At 32.7% G+C, this 11,330-nt stretch overlaps 1 long non-coding RNA gene across 1 annotated transcript in view; it reads right to left on the bottom strand.

The window, feature by feature from the left end:
- Nucleotides 1-10,790, bottom strand: part of LOC118763288 — a 16,675-nt gene extending 5,885 nt beyond the window's left edge. Inside the window, exons 1-2 of the long non-coding RNA XR_004999039.1 lie at nt 10,780-10,790; nt 2,146-2,149 (exon numbers count right to left, since the gene is read on the bottom strand). This is a non-coding gene — a long non-coding RNA (uncharacterized LOC118763288). The remainder of the gene's footprint in view (nt 1-2,145; nt 2,150-10,779) is intronic.
- Between the last annotated feature and the right edge of the window lie 540 nt (nt 10,791-11,330).

The raw sequence follows: 11,330 nt of genomic DNA, 5'->3' as shown, positions 1-11,330 counted from the left end.
TGTTTGTTTTTATGTTTTGGTTAGCAATTAATTACCCATATACAAATTAGCCGATTTGTCATGACGATCAGAACTTTCGCATCATTTCCTTTAGCGAACAATGTGTTTGCATAAAAAACGATTTATATTCAACTTATGTTGATTTTGTTTATTTTGTTCAACGTTCCTCAAGCGTTTAATGACTTCACAAAATGGCGTTCAGACATGCATTATCATATTTTATTTGATTACTTCTGTTTGAAAACAACGTCATCTATACTCCACTAAATCTAATTGTCAGGATTTTAATTCACGTCCGATTATTCACCTTTGTTCCCAGCGGGTGTGCAGCCTTTTAGCAAAGTATATTTTGTTTTAACATTATATACGTATATCAATCAAACGAAATCTTCAAAAGAATGTTTAAGAATTAAAGTGGTTCATAGACATATAGGCTCTAGGCATGCAGGCTCCGCATTTTAATGCACAATTAAATTATTTATAACAGAATAGCGGATAGAGGTTAAATGTCCTTTATCCTATTCAAGTTATAAATTTTCTTTTAATCTGAAATATCTTTTCAAAGACAGATCCAAGTCAAGAAATGGCTTCTACATTTTCTTTGAACTTACATTAAATATGGAAGCAGAACTCTCAAAATGTTTATTTGTATTATAGATTACCTTCAGCTATCAAAGAGGTTCTCCGGAGGTCTTCTTAAAACTCGAATCCAGATATGATTGTCTTCAGAAATAAAAGATTTTACGCTGTTTCTTCAAACAAGAAAAGATATGTGCTTATCCTACATATTGTCCAATGTGATGAATGTCTACGAACATCGAAAGATTGCTATATTTCTCTACTAGATTAGAATGTCACTTTTATGGATATATGAACATCATGAAGTGTACCTCATGAAATTTTGCTTTCAGTTTTATCACAATCGACCGCCTTTATGTCCATCTCTAATCTTTAAAACGACTTTGGTGAGAATATAATGATTTGGAGACTAATAATTTAGAATAATAACTTGTTGAAGTTGTTTACAGAAAAATGTGTTCAACAAAATGAATGAGTACCGTTAAAGTTACATCGGATGAGTGTCGTTTTGACTGGTTGTTATGCTGCTTTAATATATTAGCAGAAATATTTAACATAGGAAGAAAGAGTCGACATGCAAATGTGCGTGCAAAGTAGTATGCACGTGATACAACTGTGATCAGAGACTGAGTCAGTCAAGTAGACGTATCTCTTATGAACATTAACTACGACATCCCTAACTGGACGAAGCCTGTCATTTAATCAATGCAGCATTATTTCATTGTTCGATGAATTTGTAGGACAACAGTCACATATCTGTGCAAGTATATTTAACTACTGTCTCGAACAAAATTACACCTTCTCAGTACAATGTTATATCTAGAAAGTGTCTGGAGGCAAGCTGGAGGTGCACTAGACTTAGTACAACACTCCAGTCTTACACAACCACCTGCTCATGGTGTATTTACCGGAGTCTTCACCTTAAGGCATTTGGACCATATATTCGCTTTTAGGATAACTTTGAGCTACATTTCCATTTGTTACAGAGATTCTAAATATTCATTTACGCATCATCAAAGAAATGAGAAACTCATAGATTGAAGTAAACTTAGAAATGGTAAAATACAAAACTTGAAAAATCGTTTATATTATGTAACTCGCTTGAGCTCTTATTGAAAAGATCCATGACACGCAGGGACTTGTAAAAAAAACTCTGAATAAGATAGTGGGACATACATACATCTATCTATCTGTTTATCTATCTAGTTATCTCTATCTATCGCTATATATATACACACACACGCACATATATATATATATATATACGCACACACACAGACATACATATATACATAAATACATACATACATATACATATGTATATATACGTAGCTGTGTGATAAGAAGATTGCTTCCAACAACATGGTTCCGGGCACAGTCCCATTGGGTGGCACCTGGGACAGGTGTCTTCTAAGCCATGGGCCGACCAAAGTCTCAAGAGTGGATTTGGTAGAAGGAAATTGATACAAGCCCGTTGTATATATATGTATATATCTATGTGTCCGTGTTTATGAGTCTGTGTTTGTCCCACCATCACTGCTTGGAAACCGGTGTTGATGCGTGTACCTCCCTGTAACTTAGCGATTCAGGAAACAAAGATTGATGGAATAAATACTAGGCCTAAAAAGCAAGTCCAGGGATCGATTTGTTCGACTGAAACTCCTCAAGGCGGTGCTCCAGCATTGCCACAATCGAGTGACTGAAATAAATAAAAGAATAAATGAATATTTATCATTCAAGCACGGTAGGGGTTGAATATATTCTTAAGTCCACCATTTCGTCAATCGCAGCAGCTTCCAAGCTTCACCACTAATTCAATTCTCAACTAAATTGCAAACTGTCAATTGTTTGGCATAAATAATTTGAGATGTGGTTTAGTAGAAAAAAAGTTACATCAAAATATGTGACCTTATCGAGGGGCGGGGGGCAGTGATGTAGATATTCAGCTTCAATTAACATAATTTTTTAAATTTTAGATTTAAAGTATACTTTTCTTAGGCTGAAAGGATAAACAAAATACATAGAGAATTCAGAATCACCAGTCGCATTGAACAAAAATGAGTAGGAAAACAGTTATGAGGTAAAATGTTACGAAATTTAATGACAATAAGTAAGGGATTAACGCTTAAGCAATAAGAATAAAGAATATATTTCTAATATGAATGTTTACGTTCTACGTCGGTGAGCTGGCAGAAGCGTTAACACATTAATGGGCCTCGAATTTGCCGCTTGCATAGTACTACGTATAGTCATAAATATTAGCAGTTACACTCATATTTAATCTGACTGTAAAATTAAACTCATAGAAGCATTTCCTGCATCTAGGAATTCAGATAAAAGCCACTGGTTTCTCTGTTTTACAGCTGCTAAAGACTCAGTTAGCTCTCTTCCTAAATATTCTCAGGTAGCGAATAACCACTGTTTACTAGTGTTGCCTTCAGTATGGATTGGTCTTTAGCTATTTCTACCGGTGTTTCTACCGAGATGGAGTGTATTTATATCATTAATTCTGTGGAACTTTACAGGTAATATCACGATCAGTCAATATATAAGCACTATTTGCTCGCGAATTTCCTCTCTGTCAAGTAGAAATGCATGTGGTAAATTGTTTCTTTCTGACTGTGATATTTTCATTCTATCCATAGAATGTAGCATCTTATTCAGTTTAACATACCAATAGGAATTCGAACCATTATTTATGAGTTTGATGTTTAGCTTACCTCTACCAGTTACAATTCCATGCTCCTAAGTTTACGGGTGGTTAAACTAATGTAGATAGTGATGAATCTTTGAGAGCTGTTAAAAATATTATACAAACATTTTCTTTTTAGTGATAAAGAATATTAACTTTTTAATTCTTAGCTCATTTCTAACTCTGGACCATTTATTTCTAATCATAAAAAGTATATTCACGTAACGTGTATTTAACTGAGCGTTTTCACAATATTCAAATGGTAGTAATATGACAAAATCATGTTGTCACATAACATAATTTTCATTGAAACAACTTCTGGTTCTGTTCTTGCAGACGATCCACCACAGCCGTAAGTTTAACTGATGAGACGCACTGTGTGCAAGATTGCCCAACTCTCTACGTTGAATCCTTGTTTATTCGTTGGATGCCATTCATAATAACCATCGCATCTTGTTGAAACAACTTATATTCTATGCTGCATGACATTTTTATACATATGAAACACAGTTATGTGATTACTCACACGAAAATGACTGCTGGCTCGCCTTTAGAATTCTATATGTAAGGGATTGTCGATATTGAATATACCATACTGCAACCTTCCGTCAGAGTGGTACCAGCGTCCAGGCAACATGTCCAGATCACGTGGACATAAAAAGTGATGAAAATGACGTTACTTACAAAGTGAGGCAAAAACGCGACCGAAGCTGACCACGAGACATCCATAAATTTATAAGCCATTTAGAATTTCTTTTAAACTCTCTAATCTGTTTTAGAGCATCAGTCGAGTTGAACTGCAGTTAAATATACATATTTCCTGTCAAATGCGTTGAGTGGCTACTCTTTAACATTTCTTTTGTTCACTTATTTGCATGTATGTGTGTGTAAGTATATTATGGAATTGAGCTTATTTTTTTTTATTCTTTTCATTTTTTCAGTCATTTGATTGCGGCCATGCTGGAGCACCGTATATATATATATATATATACGACGGGCTTCTTTCAGTTTCCGTCAAGTAAATCCACTCACAACTCTTTGGTCGGCCCGAGGCTATAGAAGAAGACACTTGTCCAAGATGCCCCGCAGTGGGACTGAACCCAGAACCATGTGGCTGGAAAACAAGCTTCTTACTACTCAGCCATATATATATATACATAATAAATATATAACACACACACACACATATATATATATAATACACACACACACACACACACACACACACATATATATATATATATATACATTTTACACACACACTTATGTGTATACACTTCTCGCATTATTAATTATATCCACTGCTGCAAAAGCAACTGAAAATATTTCCTTTCCATAACAGTACAGACACAAGCTTGGAAATAGCCATTTAAAAAAAAATTATTAATGGTTTACAGGGGGAAACTGCATAAAAAAATATGAATGACAAGAGAAAATATAAAACTAGATGACGAAGATATCGATAGAAACTTCCATCAAATAACTACGGAATATTCAATATCCACCGATATAATTACTGAAATTTGAATAAAACGGATGAATATATAACAGAATACTTCCTCGTAAAATTAATATAATAAATATATATTCGCATTACGATTAATTCTTTCCTGAGTAGAATATGATTTTATTCAATAACATCGCTCTAGTGCCGTACATGTAAATGTGTATGTTGATACACACACTCACATACACACAGACATGCACGCACACACACAAACACACACACATACACACACATGCACATACACATACTCACATAAACGTGCGTTCTTTCCAATACTTTTTACATTGCTGGTTCGGATGTAATACTAAATATAGTAGGATAACGTTTCGGAAGTACATTTTATTGAATGCTTTCACATTGGAATAAGAATGCCTGTCTTTTTGTCTATACACAAGTAGCTATGCATTTTACGTGTAACTCGCAAAAATCATTTATGTAAATATTGACTAATATCGAATTGAACTGTAATAGGCTTACATGAATACTTCATGTTGCGCAATAGATGCCTAATGCTCATATTGCCAAATTACTTCATCCTTTCAATCCAAATATCTCATCCACATGAAGTAGTTTTGACAAATATTATTGCTATGTACATTCATATATAAATATATATATATATATATATATATATATAAAACACATATGCACACACATGTAAATATATATTTGAATATATGAATATATATATGAGTATATATACATAAATACATTCATGTATATATATATATACATGCATATATACTCATATACACATATATACATACATGTGTGTGTATATGCTTATGTCTGTGCCTGCTTTTTAGTTTCAATCATTATGTATAAGAATGTATGTAATCTCAGTAAAAAGCAAATATTAATCCGACATATATTTATGGATTTCAGCAAGATAAAAAGATTAGATATGTGGATATATCTCAAGATAACTCTAAATGCATGCACACACACACATACTCACACACATTCACGCACACTCAAAGAAACGTATATATATATATATATATACATATATACAAACCAACATACATACATATATATGTATGAATAAGTACATTTATCGATACACACACGCTAAGATATATATATATATATATATCCATATCTATATTCTTTTATTCTTTTACTTATTTCAGTCATTTGACTGCGGCAATGCTGGAGCACAGCCTTTAGTCGAACAGATCGAACCCAGGACTTATTCTTTATAAATCTGGCACTAACTCTATCGGGGTGTTTTGCTGAACTGCTACCTCACGGGGACATGAACACACCAGCATCGGTTGTCAAGTGAGTGTGTGGGGACAAACACACACACACAAATATATGCACTCACAAGGCTCTGGTCGTCCTGAGACTACTGTAGAAGAAACTGAACCCAGAACCATGTGGTTGGGAAGCAAGTTTCTCACTACACAACCACGCATTTGCCTTATATCTATATATATACTTTATATATCTAAAAGTATATATTTATATGTATAAACAATTATAAGGGCAAAAGAAAAGAAACCTTAGCCAATATGCTGAGAAATAGACTTTATATCGTCAATCATCACATACAATATTTTTCACTATAAATACACAGCACACACACACAAAATATATATATATATATATATATATATATATATATATATATATATATATATATGATAGATAGATGTATAGATAGATAGATAGATTTATATATTCATGCATATATGTGAATATATATATATACTGATAGACAGATAGATAGATATACATATATATATTTAGGCTTGTAAACTTCAGTCATTCTTGAACAAAAAATTCATAGTTAACATTTTCACCTATTCATATGTATAAGTACATTTATGTAACCACACATTAATAAAAGTTAATAGAAAAAATAAATATTTACCGAGTCGCAGATATCACACTCTTTTGTTCGCATTTCTTTCAAATTATGAATAAATATTCGGTACTAACTGCTATCTTTGAGGGTCATCGTATATGTCATAAAGCCGATGCATCGAGCAAACTAACTTGGGTTTCGCGGAAGCTTATACTTCAATTAATCTAGATGTAATATTTTGTTCACTAGCTCTAACAAACTTAACACATCTTACTAGTAATAATGCACAATATGGAGACCGTTTAAATAAAGCTAGCAGTAAAAACAAAACAACTTATAATGTTATGTTTTGTTCCTCTTCTCTGAGTTCAAATTCAGCCATAGTATACGTAGACGTTCATATACTTACTGAGATCGCTAAATAAATATGTGCAGTAGGTCTCAGTATGTTAGAAACCTAACCTTACAAGTGCCTGTTCTAGCACACTATTAGAAATCAATAACCATACACTATAGAAAGCAAGACATTATATGTAATATTACAGCTTCCATCGACCCTGTTAAACCTGGGCCGGAAACGAAATTGACATAGACACATGATACATCGTATTATCAATATAATATATCATTCAATTACCTCGAATACAATATTTTCGAAGTTATTTCATAAAGGTTTTCAGCATAAGAAGCTGTTTTAATATTTTTGTTTCTTCACTTGTTCTGCTGAACTGTGGCTAGTTATTGTTGACCTGAATCTGTAGCATGATTTCCATTTCCGAGTTTGTAGCTAGTATCCATTATACTTAAATTATCTCGATAATGTCCTTGAAAAGCATGCAGGCAAACAATAATTGAAACGCCAATATATATTGGCCGATTTCTCTAAGCATAAGACATGGTGTATGAAGTACACAAACTTCAACATGAAACTCATTCAGTACACATTTTCGTAATCGATTATCAGGTAATATTTTTTCTCCCAAATAGAAATATTTCAGACTCTAGTAACACTTTATCTGCATTTGTATTTCTTTACAAATATCAGAATTGACAAACTTTGAATTCTCATTTAAATATGCGAAACGGTGCACTCATTTGTACAAACACGTGACAAAATAATTCATCTCATGTCATGTCGACATTACTCAGTACAAATCTCGTGATAACAAGCATTATGAATGAAATTATTTGAATTGTCATAGAAAAACGTAAGTTAGGAATGACAGTGGTTCAACCGAATAAGAAAACCGGTTGAAATAGTTTGCATTGTGCATAAATCATTGAATCCTCTAGATATAAGCACTATTTAAATTACCCATTATAGTATAGTTATATTGCATGATTCAGAAAAACATACGCAAGAAATTACGAACAAGTTAACATTATAAAAAAAGTCAAATGAATGTTACATTTTACAGATATTATAACTAAAATGCAATAATATCGCGTATTGCACTCTTAAGTAAGTAACATTTTTTTGGCAAATGTGTCCTGGATAAGTATATAAAAGAATATATTCTGCTGCATATACAGAACAGCGGATAATTGACAAGGTACTTGAAAACCACGCTTTGGAAAGGATTATTTCTAAATAGAGAAATTGGGAAAAGGCCTTAAACAATAAACCCCAAAATACAATAAAAACGAAAGGCTGTTAATCACGCATTATGTCACTCCGCAAATCAAGTGTTTTAATGGAATCAATGAAAAGATGATACGAAAAGCATATTCGTTAGATAGGGAAAACAGTAGTAAATCCTGTTGCTGAGCAACGATCCCTCATCTCTTTCTTAAAATCACTCCCTCTACATGCATGTATACATATGCCTCTGGATGGATGAATATATATACATACATACATACATATATATATATATATATATATATATATATATATATATGCAATAAGAGGCTTCCAAATAGGAAAGCGTTGTGCTAGAACACAAAAATTCATAAAAAGAATGAAAATTAAAAACATTTACCATCTCAACTATATCCCAGACCGACGGTTTCTAACTATTTCCAGCAAATAAAATATATTTGCCGAAAGCAAGTTTCTTCAGTGGGACAACCTTAATAATCCTGATGTACAGACTGTTAGATCCACATGTAGATCTAACGGTTTGTAAATCCTAACTTTTCAAACCCCTGCGCAGACGCAAATCCTACCTAGCGACAGAGAGGATGCCGGTAAAAAATTTACGAACAAATTTATCAAACAATATTTAAACATAATAAAATAGAGTAATAATAAATAATTATTATCAGTGACCTAGCACAAAAAACGAATTAGTCATTAGACTATATATTATTTATATAGAAATACAATAAGAGGCTTCCAAATAGGAAAGCGCTGTGCTAGAACACAAAAAGGGATAAATTCATGAAAGAAATGAAAATTAAAAACATTTACCATCTCAACTATATCCCAGACCGACGGTTTCTAACTATTTCCAACAAAAAAAATATATTTGCCGAAGGCAAGTTTCTTCAGTGGGACAGCCTTAATAATCCTGATGTACAGACTGTTAGATCTACATGTAGATCTAACGGTTTGTAAATCCTAACTTTTCAAACCTCTGCGCAGACGCAAATCATACCTAGCGACAGAGAGGATGCCGGTAAAAAATTTACGAACAAATTTATCAAACAATATTTAAACATAATAAAACGCTTTCCTATTTGGAAGCCTCTTATTGTATTTCTATATGAATAATATATAGTCTAATGACTAATTGTTTTTTTGTGCTAGCCCACTGGTAATAATAATTTATTATTACACTATTTTAGTATACATATATCTATAGTTATGTGTGTGTGTGTGTGTGTGTGTGTGTGTGTGTGTACATATGTATCATTATTATAGAAAATATAGTTGACAGTAACTTCAAAGATTCGGTCAGTTAAGTCATCGTCGAACTGCGGTTCATTACTCTTTTACTCTTTTACTTGTTTCAGTCATTTGACTTCGGCCATGCTGGAGCACCGCCTTTTAGTCGAGCAAATCGACCCCGGGACTTATTCTTTGTAAGCCCAGTACTTATTCTATCGGTCTCGTGTTAGTTTTGTTTTTATATTTTTTCTGTTGAGTTAAAACCATCTTTCGGTATTTGGATTTGAGTGAGGCGGTTATTAAGATTTTATGGAAATGTGTTTTGGAAAAAAATGGGCATTGATTAAATTTAGAGTTATGATATTGTTTAAACTGAATTTATTCATGCTTGTAGAATTTAGTAAACAAGCCTGAATGTGTTTCCCTTTCGTAGACTTCAGTTGCGACAGTATTTTTGTTGGTTTTGTTATTATTGGATTTAATCCTTTTGCTTTCACAATATAAGAGTCAAAGAAACAAAGTCCAGTATTTAAGCTCGTAGTTATTGGGTGTACCGAGTTTTTTTTTCCACATAAAAATTTAGGTAGATGGCAAGATTAGGCTGATCCTTTCTTTTTTGATATTTAGGGTATTTTCGTTTTAGATTTGCAAGGCTGAGGTTATTATTCAGGCATGTCATGGCTTTTTTAGTCTAGAATATTGTTTTTTCTCATGCTTTGATGTTCACAAATGTGTTTGAGTGGAGGCTTAATATTTATATATTTCTCTATGGGTGTTTATTGTTCGACAAGCAATTTCACTAGCATATAGGGATTTAAAATTTCCTGTTTTATAAAGGTGGAGTTTGTTGATGCTTATACAATTTCTTCAAATTCTGATATGGAAGGTGGGTATATATTCATTTATGAAAATGGAAACAAAACAATACATATACTTTCACAGAAAATGAAGATAAACATTAAAAAAAAACTAAAATAAAATAAAAATAGAAAAATAAAAAAATAATACGATATAGCTTAATTTTAAAAAAAGTCCTTGCACTTATATCTATAGATACATACAGAAATATGTATCTACATACATATAAATATATGCCTTTGTATATGCATATATATACACACACACACACACATACACACACACACACACACACACACACACACACACACACACATATATATATATATATATATATATATATTGTTTTAGGAGAGGCATTTATAATTGTCTTAGGTTATTATAATTTAGGTATATCATTACTATGCATGTAATAGTCTGGACCACAATATCTTTATTCCGATTGAAGCAGACAGCTTTAACAGAACTTTGATCCAACAGTAAACTCTGGTTATCACAAATTAATGTTTGCAGAATGTAGTTGGAATATGGAGATAATCTGGAAGCTCTCTATGCAATAAAGGTATGTATTAAACTTGGCAAAAATGCTACACAAATTTATAAGATGCTCTAGGCTGCGTAAAGATCAACTTGCATGAGTCAATCATCTGTTTGTCTTTCGTTGCACAAGAGATTCCAGTAAGATAGACAAGAGGTGAAAGATAATGAGATGTGTGAGAAATTTTCTGGATGTACACCGTCGTGTGTCTATAAGAACAATAAGCATATAATCTAGATTTGAAGTAGCAACTGTACGCAGAAAATCTGAATATATGCAACATTTCTGCATAGTTATTTCCTAAAGTGCTTACCGACGAACAGAGTGGGAAGATTTATTCATGAGAACAGAGCGAGGATTGAGCTAATTCCCTTCAGTCCAAAAGTATGAGTCTCTGTTGACCTGTGACGAAAGCTGGTTCTACTGTTATGATCTACAAATCAAGAAACATAGTGCCCAATCTTGGCTCCCCCAAACCCAAGAAGTTCAAGCAAAGCAAGTCCCCCAAGA

The sequence above is a fragment of the Octopus sinensis genome, linkage group LG4, assembly GCF_006345805.1.
Source record: "Octopus sinensis linkage group LG4, ASM634580v1, whole genome shotgun sequence".
In the NCBI taxonomy this organism is placed as follows: Eukaryota; Metazoa; Mollusca; class Cephalopoda; order Octopoda; family Octopodidae; genus Octopus; species Octopus sinensis.
This window is presented reverse-complemented; position numbering and strand designations above follow the sequence as displayed.